General features: G+C 33.5%; 1 protein-coding gene across 8 annotated transcripts in view; it reads right to left on the bottom strand.

Moving 5' to 3' along the window:
- LOC119640352 (piezo-type mechanosensitive ion channel component) overlaps nt 1-17,460 on the bottom strand; it is a 48,872-nt gene extending 31,412 nt beyond the window's left edge. For all 8 annotated transcript variants that reach the window (XM_038038311.1, XM_038038314.1, XM_038038312.1 and 5 more), the window contains exon 1: nt 16,971-17,460. The gene's annotated coding sequence lies outside the window, so the exon portion shown is untranslated. The remainder of the gene's footprint in view (nt 1-16,970) is intronic.
- Between the last annotated feature and the right edge of the window lie 646 nt (nt 17,461-18,106).

Raw genomic sequence — 18,106 nt, 5'->3', positions numbered from 1 at the left:
CTTTGCTAGTTAGATTTAAATATAACTTCACACCCTTCCTGTTTGCCATGGTCTGACCAGTTGAATTACTCTCGAACAGTACAATAAGATACAACTTTCCGTCAATCTATTTTGTAATTGCATTAAATTGCACAAAGGATTAGCTCTGAAGTGACCGTAAATCGTACTGCTTCTGACTCAGAATGATATTTTCTTTTGTCTAATAAAAGTTAGACAAGCAGAATATGAAATAACACCCAACGTGTTGAATGTTTTGTCAATCGGTCCTCGTATCAGTGTGCATTTTACTTGCAACATTTTTTTAAAATAAATTCGTTAGTATATTGCACATGCATGATATTGACAAGTGTTCAAAAATTTCTTAAAGTTAATGGATTAACGCTGAAGTTAAAGTCAAATAAAGCCTCCTTTTTTGGAAGCACTTAGAGTTCGGAGTCTGCAAATTTGCTTAATAGCCTAAGCACAATGAAATAGGAAGCGAAGGTTTAGGGTAGCAATTGAGGCTCCTAGAGCCGTACGCTTTTCAAGATCCGTTAAAACACGGCTAGCTAGTACATTTTCGGTCTCTACCTATTATAAAAGAGAAATAAAGCAATTATTGATCATTCTTGTGAAGAAAACTAACTTTGATTTTGCGCTTTCATAGTAAATATGAAACCTCGTCCTCAGCGTCTTCGGCGTCTTCGGTTTACGTACATTTACAACGACAAAACTTTATTTAAAAAAAGATGACCTGTCTTTTTATGTGCCAAAACAGATAAATCGGTCTCGCAATTGATATTATCGATCCATTCTGAATGTTCAGGAATGTAGATCGACTACTCCAGACCAGTGTAAAATTCGAAATGTACCCGCCTTTCCTCTGTCGTCTATTATTAGAAAATCCACGATACTGAAAAATGCAAAAACAAGAATGCTAGCGACCGGCAAAACCGACCATTGAATATTCTACACTACTTCGTCTAACACAGTCATTCAGCCCTTTTCTTAATTATGGACCAAAATCATACAACACTTTTACGTGAACGCATACTTGCATATTGGAGGACACTCCAATGTCAACGTGACCTAAACTTAGCAAACTTAATTTACTCGTTAAAGCTTTTATTATTTTCCATTTGTTTACGTTATTGAAAACCACATATCACACCTTTTCGCCATAGAAGTGCTTGTTTCCATAAGAGCACATGTACAGGGTGTGGTCTAATTAACAGATATGCGTGATTCAAATTCCATATGGCTAATTTATGAAGGAGTAATTTTTATCATAAAATATCGGTAACTAAGCGTTTTGGCATATAAAGGCTTATTTTTCAATAGAACCCCTATATGCGTTGGGATCCAAAAGCTAGACTTATGTGGTCGCAATTCAATAAGTTTAGCTTTTATCACGAACGAATTTTCGCCAAAAGGCATTGAAAATTAGGTCTTTTTACCTGTTTTAGGTCTTTGTACGAACGGTTATATGGTAAAGGATTCAAAAAATTATCTCATCTAATCTCACGTTTTCACACTAATTTTCCACGGAAATTCTGAGCATTACGCTGCTTTTTTTGCAGCCAATCAAAATAAGTATTTATGAGAGGAGCGGTTGCAAAAATGGTCCGATCCAAACCATTTTCAATAAGGTTCATCCTTGTGACAAAACACGTCTGTGCACCACATTTCATCACACTATCTCGAGAATTTGCGACCTCTAGGTTGAACATAAAAATATATGGACAGAGATCAGACGGATAGACGAACGGACAAACTCACATCATTTTCTGAATCGATCGATAGAATTAAAAATCTTCCTGGATGTTACAAACGCCCGCACAAACTTAATATAGCCTACATTACAAGTGGTGTAAGGTATCGAAGAGAAAGCTTTGAGCATGCACATGAACATCGTTTTAACATGATTGACCTACAAGACTGGCACTTGCAATCCGTCAACGATTTTAATCTAAAATATACAAATTTTGATCAAGATCACTCAAAACTTCAATCTAACATTAGACAGGGCTAGATCAATGTTTAACGTTAATTATTAAAACTATACTTGTGTTAATAATACGAATATTTCGCAAGGCTGTTCGAAAAGTGAGCGAAGACAACTGGCTTACTTACGCGCCCATAATTTTTGAAAGTTTATATCGGCTACACATCGGTTAGAGACGACGGATATCGAAGATTCGTTACAAAACAAGTGAAGATTGGCTTTACGAAACGTAGCACGCGAACATTAATCAAATGGCTTCAATCAGTTTGAAAGCCAGACAAGCTATGCATGAACCTATGAATATTTTGCTATTTAATTATTAATTTGATTTAATTACATCTTCACATACTGCTGGTTTATACATATTTATAATTGCGAAACACCATAACATTTTTTCCATTTCTATTATATCCTATAGTATGTGCATACAAAACTTAATCACCATACGTTTATGTCGCAATAACGAAGAAAATGAAGGAAAAATTTCAGAAGTCGAAGAAGTTATTAGTCGCCTTCAATTGTTCCAAACAATTTCAAGCTTTCTTAACGAGCACTTACGTTTGAAATATGTAACCACTTGCATTCAGCAGGTTGTATTGACCACGAATATTCTGTCAGGACTATAGACAATACCTTCAAATAAATATTTTTTAGCATTCTTTTGAAACAGCGCTTGTTTTCATAAAACACGCCACACCGGTCATGATTTACTTTTACATTTGCTATGAAAATACCCCAAGGCAGTGGTTTGCATTCGCCACCTGAAATACGCATTAGACGACAAAGGCGTAACAGCTGCTGAACATATTTTTGGTCACAATCTTCCACGGAGCAATAATATCGCCGTACTTTAACTAATAATCTGTGTTTTACGACAATTGCGTGTGCAAACTTTAACCCCAACGTCATCTGCTGAGACTGTCTAAAAGATTAGAGTAAAATGATCTTCCCGCTACTTAAAACCCTAAGGGAAATACATATTGCTTTCTCGCTTTTTTACGACTAGAATAATAAAATTATTATACCCTGGTGGTGGATATAGAAACACGTACACCAATACCATTAACATTCGTAATATTACTTGTTGATAATGATCTACAGTACATTTAATCAATTCTTAGTTTACTTGAAAAAAAAAAAAAAAGGTTAACCATATCAACTCCTCCCAAAAGGATAAATATTTTCAGTTGTTATCTTTAAACTTTTTCAGCGACAACAGCGTGTATACACCCATTTAATTTCATAAAACAGCTTTTTATGTTTAAGTTAGCGCTGAAGAGGAATTCTCTAGGGAGCAGTTAGTCGTAAAAAAGACAAAACGCAAATATTTGAAAATATGTTAAAATATATGTGCGAATAAAAAAATGTGAGTCACGGAAGAAATTTGTAGAAACGAAAACCAGGAAAGTTACGTTTTTTCCTTGCAAACGGAATTTTGGTTAGTTAAATAGTTATTTCAGTGGTCGTGAAATGTCCTGCTTTAATGATGAATTTTTTGCACTCTCCACCGCTTCTGGCATAAGGTATACGTACTCAAGAAGGCCTAATCTTTTACTAGACCGATGCTTTCATAAGGAATTCCTGGATCTATTTATGTTATTACTCTATCCGTCCATCTCTTTGACGTCTACGTGTTCAATCTATAGGTGTTTTTGTGTCCAACCTACAGTTCGCAATTTTCAAGATATTTGAATGAAATTTGGCACAAGCACGAACACCATGGAAAATGGTTCGGATGCATACTGCATCTCCAAGCGTTCCCTAATTAACGTCTTATTTTGAAAGAGTAATTAAACTGCAGAGAGGAATTGGAGCATCAACATAAGACTTTATACTGAGCACTGCCCTGCACTGCCTTTTTTTCTTTGGCAATCTTTTTTTGAAAAAAAAAAATACACCGACGGATCCCAGATTTTTTATCTATCTATCATATAACATGATGTTTTCCCCTAACCGAAATGCAACAATAGGTTGCGATTTTTGAGGTCACGTCCTTGATAAAATTTACTTAAACACTACTTAATATTTTTGAAGGCGCCTCAAAAATCTGTTTATTGAAACTTTTTATATATAAGTAATTATACGTTTCATGTTTTTGGATAAGGGCATGTATGGATAGTTTTGATCGTAATAAATAATTGACATTCCATTGATATCATGTTTTTCCAGTAGCACTTAAAATATGTTAAAAGGCTACGGCGGAATTTCTCCTTGAAATTTTATATATGTATATTTTCAGACCGTACTCTTTGCGAACAAATAAAAAGTCCACACACACTCACTTCATGGTAATTAGTAATATTAACTTTGTTTGGTGCTTTTCTATGTAGTTTTTTTGTGTTTCATATACTTAGTTTTCACCACCGAAGGATAGGGGTATACTCATTTTGTCGTAACGTTTGCAACCCCCAAAGTAGGCTTCACAATCCCTATTCTTGATCAGTGTGAAATTCTGCAATTGATGAGAACGCACGCTCACATGTGAAGATACATTATTTGCAAATAGAAGAAGTTTAAAGGGCTCACATTAGTTTTTTTTGTTCGTTTCAAAAAAGCATTGCACATTGCACAAATTTTGATACCAAAAATGGAAATAGACGACTACAAAATAATTGGTAGAGGGTAGATAAACGGACACAATTTGCTCAGTTCTTATTTATTTTTTTTTATTGTTTTTCAAAATCGAATAATAGTAAAATATATTTTAATACATGAACAAGATATAAATTATGTAATCACACACCCTTTTTATACCTATCAAAGAGAGATGAGAGGGACATTCATTTTGTCAAAACGTAAATTGCGAACATTGCTGCTTTACAAAACGAATAAAAAGTGGGTTATATAGATGAAACTACAACAATGTCCCCATATGTAATGCATATTTCATATACAAAGATGATAAAAATTGACCATGCCTACTCAATATTAGTGTTTGATACACGGATATATTTTTCAACAACTTTACAACGTACATAAGTCACCTTCAAAAATCCCATAGAATATATAAATTTTTGGCCAGTTTCTAATTCGGAATGCACGTGAACATGTCTGCCCATTCGTTTGTCTGTCTGTCCGTCTTCCCAACCGCGTAGTGTCTGTGGTAAACGTTCCAACGTTCACAAAATTGAAAATATATATATGATAAAAATTAGCAAAAGATTTTGAAAATGACTGAAAGCTTTCAAAGGACGCGCCTACAATTCCCACATGACTTTGCAGAAAAACTGCGAACACATTTGTTTTTCCTATTTTTTACTTCGTCGCTACTTTTTTTCTAAAAATAGCTCATCCAATCTTATAGACTATGAAAATGTAGTAATTTCTCTATTCTTTACTGTTTTTTAGGATTAAGGTTGATGGATATAAGAGATTCGGCAACGCTCCTATACATTTTTAACAGGTTTTTTTTTTGCTAATTTAAAAATGTTGAAAAACATATGTCTGTCAGTTTTCTGCAGTCACATCAAAACATTACATATTTCAGTGACGGGTAATGCATTTAGAAATATGTTTAAAATTGTTTGTTTTTTAAAATTATTTTGCGAAACAAACACATATATATGGAGGAGAATAAAATAGCCTAACGTTCAAGGTTAACTGTCAATAAACGACCTTTCTTTCTTTAATAAATAATATAAAATATAACTAACATTATATTCAGCCTTAAAGTAATTTACAAATAAAAACAAACTTTACGATTTTTGGCAAAATTGCAACAAAGCCTCACACTCACTTGCAGTCAAGGAAGAAAACATTAGAAAAGTATTGAATTTAACCTGAAATAAAAGAGTGATATACGACTTACGGTGTATGATGGTATCTGCGGTATCTGGTCTTCTAAAGCGTCACATATTCTTTTATAAAAGTTCACTTTAGGTTGACATCAATTGTTCAATAAACAATGGCGACATTCACTGTAACATTAGCTAAAGTAATTTAACCTTGAAACCACGAACAGCCTTCATCAATTTCTTGACTTTATGTACAAAATATTAGTGTCATCTGTGTTGTAACGTCGAGAAATACGGGCCGGAAAACTCACAAAATAAATACTTTATCGAAGTAAGCATAACATCCTAACCTAATTTAATAATAATTTATTTAAGCTAATCTATCTATCGCTCTTAATAATTAAGATATGAAGCCGAGTTTTGGTTCCTGTCTTTCCCAACAGCCGCAATAGTTTTGAAAAATTATTGTCAAAATTTGCAAGTCATGGCAAGGGACAGTGTAAAATATGATAAGAAAAATTTTTACCAAATTTGATCTAATCGTTTAAATGTTTAGTATAAAAGCAGCACGCACAACTGACATTTTCATAGTCGGAAGAAAGGTTTAAAGCACCATAGTGGAGAGCAAATGTAGCGGAAAATTCGCTTCAACGCAAATTTAATATTCTCATCTTTTCACGTACTTGATTGGCGATTGATTATTGCATTTTATTTCTGTTTCTAACATCATAAGGAATTCTCAGAATCTACAGATTATACTTTAATCGCATGTACAATTATGCTCACGTTTCGAGTCGTACAATAAACAAAACTCCTAATGACAAAGAAAGCAAATTGAACAAATTTTAAGTAAGGCGTATGTCAAATTTCAGGACATTTAGAAGGTTAGTACTTGTTTGACAAGCATAGAAATTAAGCGACTTTACCATTGAAAACAATTTTTTGAAAAGTAAAACAACAAAAGAAACAAACTGAATAAACATTACGGGGAGAACCTATTCCGTAAGATGAAATGTTAAATTCAACTAAATGTTACGAAAACAAGCGACGTATCCCTATCCAGCTAATTAAACGCACAACATCAGAATCGACTGCAAAAAAACAGGATTGGATACTGCGCGTAAGTAAGCTGCGCAAAATCCAGAAATTTAGAAATTCTTAAGGGCAATTTGTCCGTTTAAGTTGGAAGCGTCAATAGATGCCTTTCTGTTAATTGTTATGCATCGAATGAAAAGCTCGAACGAGGTAGCCAGTGCTTTGGACTGCTCAGTAAATTGTATCTGAGAAGCCATTAAAAAATTGCAAAATCGTTTCAATCACTGCATCGAGCTTAAAGGATATTACGTTGAAAAATCGAAGGTAAATTTTTCTTAAAAAAATTACGTTCACCTCGTTAGGCATTTTATTTATTGATCAAACGATTAATACACTTGTTAGAGTGTCTTAATTAAAGCTTTACAATTTGAATGTTTTTTTTTTTTTTTTTTTTTTTAAGAAATTGTATATAAATGGGGCGGTGCGCACATCATGCCAGCCCTTAAAATTTAGCTAAGATTTCCCTTATTTGCATGACCTGACGGTAGCTGCCATTCACTAAAACTGAAATAAAAATCGATAGTTTTCTATGTCATTGCAGGTGGGTGTGTTATTGTATTTTTAGAGAAATCCACACAAATAATTTCGTGCATAAAATAAACCACGAAAACCTCTTTATTGCATTTACTTGTCTTTCCTTTATTGATAAATATTTGGTTTGCAACAACATAAAATGATAAAAAAAAAAATAAAAATAAACGGTAGACTTCCGACTATAGTAGCTTTATAAATAGCTAAAGATTTTCTTTTATGCATTCTAAACTCACAGAAGAAATAATAATATTGCAAGTATCAGCGAACATATGTATGTACAAATGTTTTTTAATAATAATAATTGCTATTAATTAAAATAAGGTTGCTTCGATTTACGCCACATAAAAAAAAAAGGCAAATATCAACGTCATGCAACTACAATTTTAATTGCTGGGCAGTTCGTTAAACTTTTGTCGAAAGCTGAACCCCAATGGATAGATAGATAATCGTGGACAAGGTATCCTGCGTGCGATCATTTTTGATATAACATCATTAGAGATATTTCTAAAAGGATTGGGATTTCTTTTACAGAGAATCTTCTTCCGGTTCTGGATCGAACTGGTTGTCAAAAATTAATCCTTTTGGCAAAGAAGGCGAGCCTTGTTAACCATCGCCTTGTCACACTGCAAGAAGACGCCACAAAAAACCAGGTAGTTTACTTTTTAATTTTCTTTTTTATCAACCGCAGGAGTTACCACAAATATACACGTAGCACTTTTCGTGTGACTGTGGCTACAATATCTTTCTGCATCAACTATTTTTCTCTGGCGACGCCCTTGACGAAGACTAGTTTTTTTAAACGTTTTAAAATCAAATCGCAAAAGAATTGTAAAAATGAAAAATTCTTGAAGTACGTCTTAAGCAGTCAAACAAAAATTCTGTGTAATGGTAATAAATGCATATTTCTCTTCAAACTCTTTGAGAAAATCACATATTTTTAGTTTTATTCATTACGAAATGCAAACTTTTATATTTATATATTATTGAACGTACGTGCGGAAGCCGCTTGAACATTGCATTTCAATATTTACATTCTAACAAGTGGTCGCTTGTTTACTTCTCCTTTCGCACGTTTCTCCGAAGTTCGCTTGTTTCTCCTTTAATTTGCCAGAATTCGAAGTTCGCTTGTTTACTTCTCCTTTAATTTGCAGTTTATAGCTTTTGCCACAATGACATTTACACCGTTTACGTACTTTTTCATTATTAATTTTAGGCCCCTCTTTCGAGTGATACTTAGTTCCATAAAAAACTATCCGATGCTACGAAATAAAACTTTGCACGTTGCATTTCTTATGCGCCACCTACTCAACCAGTCAGCTGTGATTGAATGCTTTCAATACACGAAAAAAGTTGTATTTAAAAGCTCTCATAAGACGAAAAAATAAAAATTCAAGGATTTTGTGAAATATTGTACACTTTCCAGAGTATGCTGCCGATATAAAATTGTGGCATGTTTTAGGGGATGACTAGCGTTCTCTGGTTGAAGGGATAATTTTTCTTAGAAACAAATATTGGAAGGACAACAAATTAGCAAAATCCTCCAATTGAAGGGGTATACAGGCAAATATAAAAAGTTAATAGTCATATAATAAAGGAAATGTATTTATTACAGCTCCAACTAAGCATCGTCCCTTAAAATAGACTACAATGTACAGCATACGTTCCTATCCACAAAGGGAAGAATGAGGAACAAGGAAGAGCTTAACTTATTCGCGCTTGTCAATTGCTTTCAACCTGAAGAATTAAAACTATTTCAAATATTATGTATATTCAAATACTCTGCACATATTTTTCCAATGTATTTACGTGCCACGCCTAGATTCATATTAGGCTGTGTTCTTAGCGGAAAGTAGCGCTTCTATCTTTAACTAAGATATGCAAAAGATGACTTCTACCTTTTTAACATTAAAAATCTTCTCTTTGTAACTCTGTTACGTTGTCATTTTCTATGCTTAACTGTTTCGTGTTAAAATATTTCAATGCCAGAAGGCTGCCATATTTTGTTGAAGAACGCCATGCACAAAAAGCGCGCCCATTAACGTTAAGAAATTCAGAAAAGTACTCAGAAACAATATCCGTAAGAAAAAGTGCAATATCTATCCTTATAAAGTTGTATGGATGGCTTCATAAACATTAATTTATAGGACTATCGCGATATCTTCCTGAGGGATCTTATACGTATTACGTTTACATGCGATGGGAGAGATCGGAAAGAGATTCAGTGAAATGCCAACTCGAACTATTTCAACATTGCAGTTTCATTGCTTGCCAGGCGCTTCTGATTATCACTTGTTCAACTCGATAAAGGATGGCTTGCTTATCGTGCGGTTCCAAAATGCTGAAGAAGTGCAGAAATGGGTCGATGACTGGATCGCCGCCAAACCAGTATCCTTCTTTTGAGTAAGTAATAGAGAACGCTCAATAAATTACACAGGATCTGTTTTCATTTCCATAGGTGCATAAAAAACGAATAACTTTGTAGCGCTGGGACATGGCCTTAACATTATCTTCATGTGTGGAGTACCTTTAGAATATATTTGCGCCAATTATTTGAGGTGAAAATAAACAAAATTGGGAAAATAAAAATTACCTTAACTGCTTTTAAAAATACATATTTCTGTTTTGTAGAGTCTTAGCAAAATGACCCCAAAAATTCTTTATAGATTTTTTTTTAAATTCTATCTTAAATGTGAATTTATTTATTCGGAAATTTTTAAAAATACTTTTCTCTACTAAAAGTAATCGCAATAGCATATATTTAAGAGCTTTAAGTAGACATTGATCAATTTTTTTGCTATTGATTGTCTATTCTTAATAATTTTAAATACTTCAACTTCCAATTATGTAATTTGTAATCCCACCCTGCTGGCTGATACTCTATACATGATATTCATGGATGAGTTATTTCAAAGAACGCGGGCATTACACACACTCCCTTGCCCGAAGCTCTTGCATGTACGTAATAAATATTTAACAAACTCTCCATGTTGCTCGTTGAACTTTTATTTTTCATTACTTTCAAAGTGTATGATTGCGGTTGCTGATATTGTACAAATTATTTATTGTGAGTATTTATCTTGAAAGCCAAAGCGTCTCGTAGCCCCGTATTTATTTAGTTGGAAATTAAATCAACCACTTGTCCATGAATATTTGCAATCGAGTTAATTAAGCGAAATTTATGCTATTCATGAGTAATGAAAATTACGTAATTGTTGAAATATTTAAAATATTTTCTTACCTACTCTCTCTCTCTCTCTCTCTCTCTATCTATCTCTACCTCTTTCTTTCTTTCTCTCTGTAAAACTCATGATAATGAAGAATGCACTAATTTACAGAGTTCATTCGCAGCACTCTGATATAAATTTGATCGAACTTACAGTTCGTACATATATTTATATGCAGCTGTACTTCTTTTTCCGCTCTTTCGATCGTTGCCTGTTCCGAAATTCGTCAAGCCCAGACTTACAGGATACTATGGCTACCTGCGCCAGTTATTTTCGCAATTTAAATATTCTCTAAATAAATGATTCCCTATTTTAGAGAATATTTTTAATTAAGAATTGTAATCCATATGAATATATAACAAATGAGCCAGCACAAAAAAGTTAATATTTTTTATATCAAACATGGACTACTTTGATCGACAATTGTTTGTATTTTTCTGATAAAACCATTAGGCCTAACTGTAGAATTTCTGGGATGTACGTATTATGGAGTTGCCGGTGAAGGACTGAGTCAAATAATTTTCATACGCCTCGTTTGGAATAAGTTTTATACAATTAATGATATTTTACCCAGAGTGGAACGTATGCTAGTTGGAGGGAGCAAAATCGAACTTTTCAATCCTTTCAAAATCGAATGCATCAATCCTTTCTAAGAAAGTTTTTCAACTTTTATTGAGTGAATAAGATCCAAGTGTGTCTGACGTTGCCCCAATAAAGGCGATGCGTTTTGGATTGGGCACTTCTGGACGCTTTAGTTGTTGCTGCTAACAGGTTAGAGATGCTCACAATGCAGTACTTCGTTTTAAAGCCTTGAAACGGAAATCATTCCTTGGCATCAAACCGTTTGTGCGAATTCAACCATTTTAAATAATGATCTTTTTCGCACGTTATTGTCGTGTGCAATTCACTTTTCGTCTCCCGTCCTCAACCGGAGTTCATGACGCGTCTGGAGAAACGGAATATCAAGAGAGAAGGCGACTAAACTATTAGCGTACCGCTGATTTTGAAAAAGCAGCTACAACTATAAATACCGTGAAGGTTTCCCCATTCCTGCGCATCGCAATGTTTCGTTCAAAGTGATTTTACATAAGTGATTTTCTGGAATTTTGTATCCTTTTCAAAGTATACGAACTCCCGGTTGAAGTAGCAGTAACAAATACTACAAAGTTTTTGCAAAGTTACACGAAACTCTGTAGCCATTTATTGGGAATCCAGACTATTTTATTTTTGCGTCAACACATATAGCGGCCTTTAACTAAGAGTATGTAAATTAAGTTTCAACAGCCAAAACTAAGCCGACTCATAGTCTTAAGCTGATCAGACATTCATACGCAATACACAGTCTCCGCTATTTTTCCTTCCGTTTGTTGGGATAGTAGAATTGAAAGGCCAAATCTAGCATACTTTCATTCTTTAGTAGCGGGTATAAAAATATAATTGAAGTAATCGTCTTACATGTATAATTTTGCGTGCAATTAATATGATTTCAATAATGTTCAATCTGTTATCAGCAAGCGAAACGGAACGAAGGATGACCTACATTTACTGCATTAATGAATAACTCATTACATATATAATTTTTAAAGTTCTGTCAATAACAAGAGAACTTTTTTCGTTTTGAGACGAATTTTATGTACGCCCCCTCTGCCCCTTTCCGACCCTTTCACATTCTAATAACAAATCAGGTTAATATTGAAAATATTAAATTTATTTCTGAAGTTTATTTCCCTAGTTCTTAAGTATACTAATAAAGAACGATCGGGAAGAAAAGACAAAGAAAGTAAGCTCATAGCTAAGAAAGTCCATACAAGCTTAGCAATGAATTTTCAAAGGTCTCGTTTGAATTGAGTTTAACAAAATTAATGTAGCTTTCCACAAAATGAAAGAAATGCAGCTGGATGGAGAAAAATCTAACTAATCGGGTGGACGCATCAAACCTTTCTTACAAGACTTTTTCAACTTTCATTGAGCGGGTAATACCCGTGTGGTTCTGACGTTGCCGCAATAAAGTCGATGCCTTTTTTATTACATTGGTCACTTCTGAACGCTTCCATTGTTGACACTAGCGATTAGAGATGCTCATAATTCAGCACTTCTTTTTAAAGCCTTGAAACACGAACCATTCCTCGGCGTCAATTCACGCTTTGCCGTTATTTGTGCGGATTCAACAATGTTGAATCAAGATCATTCCCGTATACAATCCACTTTTCCTCTCGTTTTGGAATGTTTTATACTCATTACCTCAAGCAAATTTAACAAAAATGCAAAAGAAATTGTAAATTTGGAACGTGTCGCCGAACTAATCCATATCACTTTTGCATTTGGATTGACTAAGCGTTATGAAGGTAAAGTTCCTAGAGAATCAATTAGGGACATTAAGGTTTATTTCACCAAGTAATGTGGGCGAATCGACAATACCATTTAGTAACCTAGTTAAGAAGATAACACCAAGAATGAGTTTACGTTTCTCAAGCAGTGGTAAGAATAACAGAAGCAACCTATTTTCATAAGGAGGCAAAGAGATGATGGAGTCCCAGGCCAAATTCCTAGCGGCAAGCAGCAAGCATTGCTTTTGAACGGATTCAAATGAATCCACATAACACCAGGCAGGCATGCTCAAGTATTGGTATAACCAAGCACATGTATAGCCTTTTTGTAATTTAAGAATCCTTGAACTCTTTGGACCGCATTTTAAAGAAACCTAACGGCGGCCCAGCTACACTTTAAGAAAGCTCAACGTTCAAATTGAAACGTTATCTTTTGTCAAATAGAATCCTTAAATCGATGAACAAATTTACGTTTTCCAACTTATGTGACTCGATAAAATATTCAATATTAAATGACCTCCCCCTTGAGAAAGAAAGCTTCTTGCATTTTTTTAGGTTATTTCATACAATTCAACGAGCACCATATAACCAAATTTTTTATGTCAATTTGAAATCATTAAGTAATTAAAGATTTCCTTTCTCTTAAGATTTCTTTCTTTTCTAGACTTTATTTGCACGCACATAAAAATAAATGCTTTCCGGGCTGTTATATATCACCTAAAAAGCCCGACAAGTATTTCCGGTAAACCAAATAACATAAACCACACGCATGTGCATACAAAATAAATATACGTCTCTATGAATAGACCTGAGAAAAGCAACCGAGGCGACTTCGCGCTCCCATCGAAATAACAAACTATGAGTTAACCGCAAAAGCAATTTTATTTGTTGCATATATGATATAACGATGTTTCCGATTAACACTGTGTCTAGCCGAACATCTTAAAAAAAACATCCATTGTTAAACACACTTCATATGAACTCTTACATTTTCCCTCCATGCATATGTCCACCTATTCTTTTTAATAAACAAGTGTAAGCTTCTGTGTGAAAATATTTATACATATACGTATATGTATATATATAAGCATATAAAATATAGGTGGCATACATATGCGTTTTTATAATGGCGATGAGTCAGACGGTCTCTAAATTCATTGTATATTAAATATTGTAATTCAATAAAAAGTCAGACACTGTTGGTATGTTAAGCATAAAAGGTTGAGTTCACAATATAAGGTACTAAATCAAGTCAATAAATGAAGCTTTTACTATTTTAATTATTTAATGGAAACTGTTGTTCTAATAATGATTAATTTACTTACTTATTTATTTTTTTTGTACTAACAATTCTAATTTTTTTGTACCATTTCTTCAACAATTATGTGTGAACAGGTTAAACGAAAGGGAACCGGAATGAAGGCGAATAACAGTTTCCTTTACTTTTTATTTTTGCGAGTTACGCTAGCGCTGTCATCGAATCGATTAATTTTAATTTCGTTAGATATCAATCGCCTCCTTAAAAGAAATTGTTTGCATATGATATCGCTTCAACATCGTCCTTCACGTTATGCAGCAAGAGCAGATATGCGTGGAATATTCTTTACCGTTATCATCGAAGCCAAAAGAAAGAAAAATATTTAAATAATTTCTTCACATATAATGGTCAAATTAACTTATCGAAAAATATGCCCCCCTGTTGCACTCAAGCATTCCATTTTGGAGGTATAGTTCAAAATAAAAATGAAAGCTGGCAAAACTATCGAAACATACGAAAAATATATGAATTCAGAAGGGAGTGTGGAAGAAATTTAGGAAATTGTTTACAATTCAAAAGCAGGAGCAAACATATCTCGTGATTTTTTTCGCGATTTCTTTTATCGGCTTAAATATTAGTTTGAAAATTCAAGTATCGGAGGAAAGTATATACATGAAGAATGATGTACGAACACAGACAATATTTAGCAGAGTTATCTAAATTACATTGAGTCTTCTAAGTCAAGAACTAGAAATGTATATCAAAAACCTAGTACGGATTATATAGAAGATATACAGATAGATTTAACGTTTGGTCCAAGTGCTCAGCCACCTCCCCTTTCGAGAGAAGGGAATACCAAGCGCAATTTCACGGCGCAACAGATTTTTTATTATACATATTTTACTATTAATCTGCAATCCCAAGACCATAAAATTGTCTTTCTAAATAACCTTAATTATTTTTTTCTCGAAGATTGACAAGAAAGCAGTAAGCAATAAACCAACGGAAAAGTAGAGAAGTAATTGCAATGGTAATTGGTCCAATTGCAAATGATTTTCGCCCTATTTTTGCTTTTCGATTTTTTATAAGATACTTTACCATACTATAAAAAAATCTCGATGGACCTTTACGCTTTTACAAATACTGCAAATACCTTCTCGAGTACAAGTTTAAGGACTATTGTTTCCATGAACCGGCAATTTTTAACTATCGAAACAAACGCAACGTAACCCACTCCAGCTTTTACAATGTGTTCATATGACTTTTTTTCCCAATAAAAACGGAAACAGATTAGTATTTATGAAATATATGTTGCATTCTCAACAAAATAATAAAGTTGGAATGAGCTCCAATGATATAAATATTTCTCGCATCCTTCGGGTCATGCTAATCACTCATTGCCATAGCTTTCAGTTCGTAAGCATTTTCCTAATAGGTGGTAAGGCAGCGTTTCGAGCGGACGCCAAGATTTGTAGTCTAACAGAGAAAAGAATTGTACTAATGTTCGGGCCTTTTAACGAAAGCCTCACTTGCCTTCGCTTGCAAAAATATCGTCATTTTTTAGATTAAATTGCAGTTGCACAGGGAATAATGTTAAAATGTAAAAAATGACGACAACATAGCGTCTGTTTCTGTATATCTATATCGATTTCGTCTTTTTCAAGAAGTTGCGTCAATTTCAAGCACTAAGTATATTTAGGGAAAAATAATTGGGGAGAAAGCAAACTGTGAGAATCAAAATTAAGAAGGCTGTAGACATAATAGAAAACTCCAAGGAAATAAAACGCACCATTGCAACTCCCCCCTTCCAACAAACCTATACATACGTGTGATGCTGCTAACTCCGTAACAAAGTGCTAGCTAATTTAATTTAATTTGGATTGCATTATTAATAGGTTACAATAGACGACAGGAAGTTTATTGTGTTTACTTTTATTGACCAAAATTTAAGGTTCGTCCCAGGGCAACAGTTATTTTCTTATGTATTTTTTCCGTTTTGATTTTCATTTTTGCTTTTATTTGCAATTGAAAAGTTATGCTTGAAAAAATATACAAACATATGATGATGATATCACTGCTTTGCACATCTAAACTCTTCATATATAGCAGCGTTTTCTGTTATTTTTTTATCAAAGCGATCACAGACGAATCTTGAATACCTATCACTATTGCAAGCAACAAGAGAAATTTTTCGAAAAAACTTGTCGACTTCTTTGCCTTAAGATATCGTTCCAGTACCTTATTCTAATTGAAAGCGTTGTACGATTTTCCAAATTCCATTCCACGTTACCGTCTTCTTAGGTGCTTACCCTCTCGAATAATGCACAGCAACCACAATCAGCCACCACAACACTATTTTAAAGAATATGCGGACTTGAATAATTAATTTAGCCTTTAACCCGTTTATTAGAATCGACTAAACCAAGGCTTTAACTAAATCCAACAAGCAAGACGCGCAAAATACAATATAACCTCAAGATTTCTCGATCAGCTAGTTTATATAAATATTTTGGGTGAAATGTACACAAATCTCACAGAAGCTTTCGCCTAGACGATATATATTCTGTGCAAACTTCTCGATTTACTTTAGTGCATGAATCACTGTACCCAATTTGCAGAAATATTAGCTTGTCGCCGTTTTTCTAGTGATCTCGGTTTGCCATACCAAACTCGACCATACCCCAGCGCATGAAGCGGGGGACAATTTTGGTTTCAAAAGGTGCGTAGAGAAAAGCATTTTTCTTTTTTTAATTTCTTCAACACATTAACTCCCTTATATAAATTTTATTTACCTTTAGTAAAAAATTTGCTTACCTTGCCGTACTTTCCAATACCTCAGAGTAGTTCGGAGGCGAAGGCATATATATTTATATACACACAAAAAACATTAAATAATTGAAGTATTTATTTTTTGAGAAATTAAATTAAAAGTGAGAAAGAGATGTATTTTTGAGAATAGAAAGAAGGAAGAGATTGCTTTTCTAAATTAATTTTAAGTAGTAGGTGGATATGTTGAGAGGTTTTCGTATGTAAGCGCGAATGTTTTATCAGTTAAAAGATTTCCCTCTGGCAAATTTCGTGGACACAATATTTTTAATATTTTTAATATTGTAAGGACACAATGACAAATTCCATTAACATCTGCAAAAAACGCGTACATGCTATAAATACCCATTCATTATTGTTGATATTAAGTTTCTTAATTTGTTGTGGTTAGTCCCCGCTGTTCGTTTAAAAATTTTTTTTTTATTTAGTTATATTATGTATTTTATTTTATGTATTTATATTTTTTTCACAAATTCGTTGTATTTGTTGTCATAACATTTTTCTTCTAAGCCCGGCAAAGGCCTATTGTTTTGTTATTATTTTGTTTGCTTTATAGGTTGCCTAGGGTGGTGGTCGATCCCACCAGAATAGAAAACGAAAGCATTAATAAATGAAAATTCTTTTCCTTCTACATGTGTGAAATATTATCGAATTTTCCAAATTTTTTCGTTTAAGTATTTCGATTTTCTCTAATTTATTTTACAGTTTAATTCTAGTTGCATATTTTTGTATTGCAAATTTTTTGCACACAGTGCAGAATTCAATTATTTTTTAGTATTTCACACTGCTCACACTGCACTCCAATATTTTCCAATTTACTAAAAAGTTGAGTTTTCCTTTTTTTTCTGCCGAAATCAGCGCACTCTTACATCCAATCGCAACGATAATATTTTGCTCATGAAAATTTTTATTCTTATGAAAATTTTCGTAGAAAGTTTTTCTCTATGAAAATTGAAAAAGAACTGTTTAATTTTTTGAGAGTAATGTTTCTTATGGAAATATTTATTGTTTCTTATGGAAACATTTTTGAGAGTAAAATTTGCTTTGGTATGTCACTTATACATAACAGGGATGCCAATGTTCTGAGATGTTATATTTTTCATATAAACTCGATAAGAATGCTT

The sequence above is a fragment of the Glossina fuscipes genome, unplaced genomic scaffold (genome assembly GCF_014805625.2).
Source record: "Glossina fuscipes isolate IAEA_lab_2018 unplaced genomic scaffold, Yale_Gfus_2 121, whole genome shotgun sequence".
In the NCBI taxonomy this organism is placed as follows: Eukaryota; Metazoa; Arthropoda; class Insecta; order Diptera; family Glossinidae; genus Glossina; species Glossina fuscipes.
Note: the sequence above shows the minus strand (reverse complement) of the source record. Positions and strands in the feature narration are given on the sequence as shown.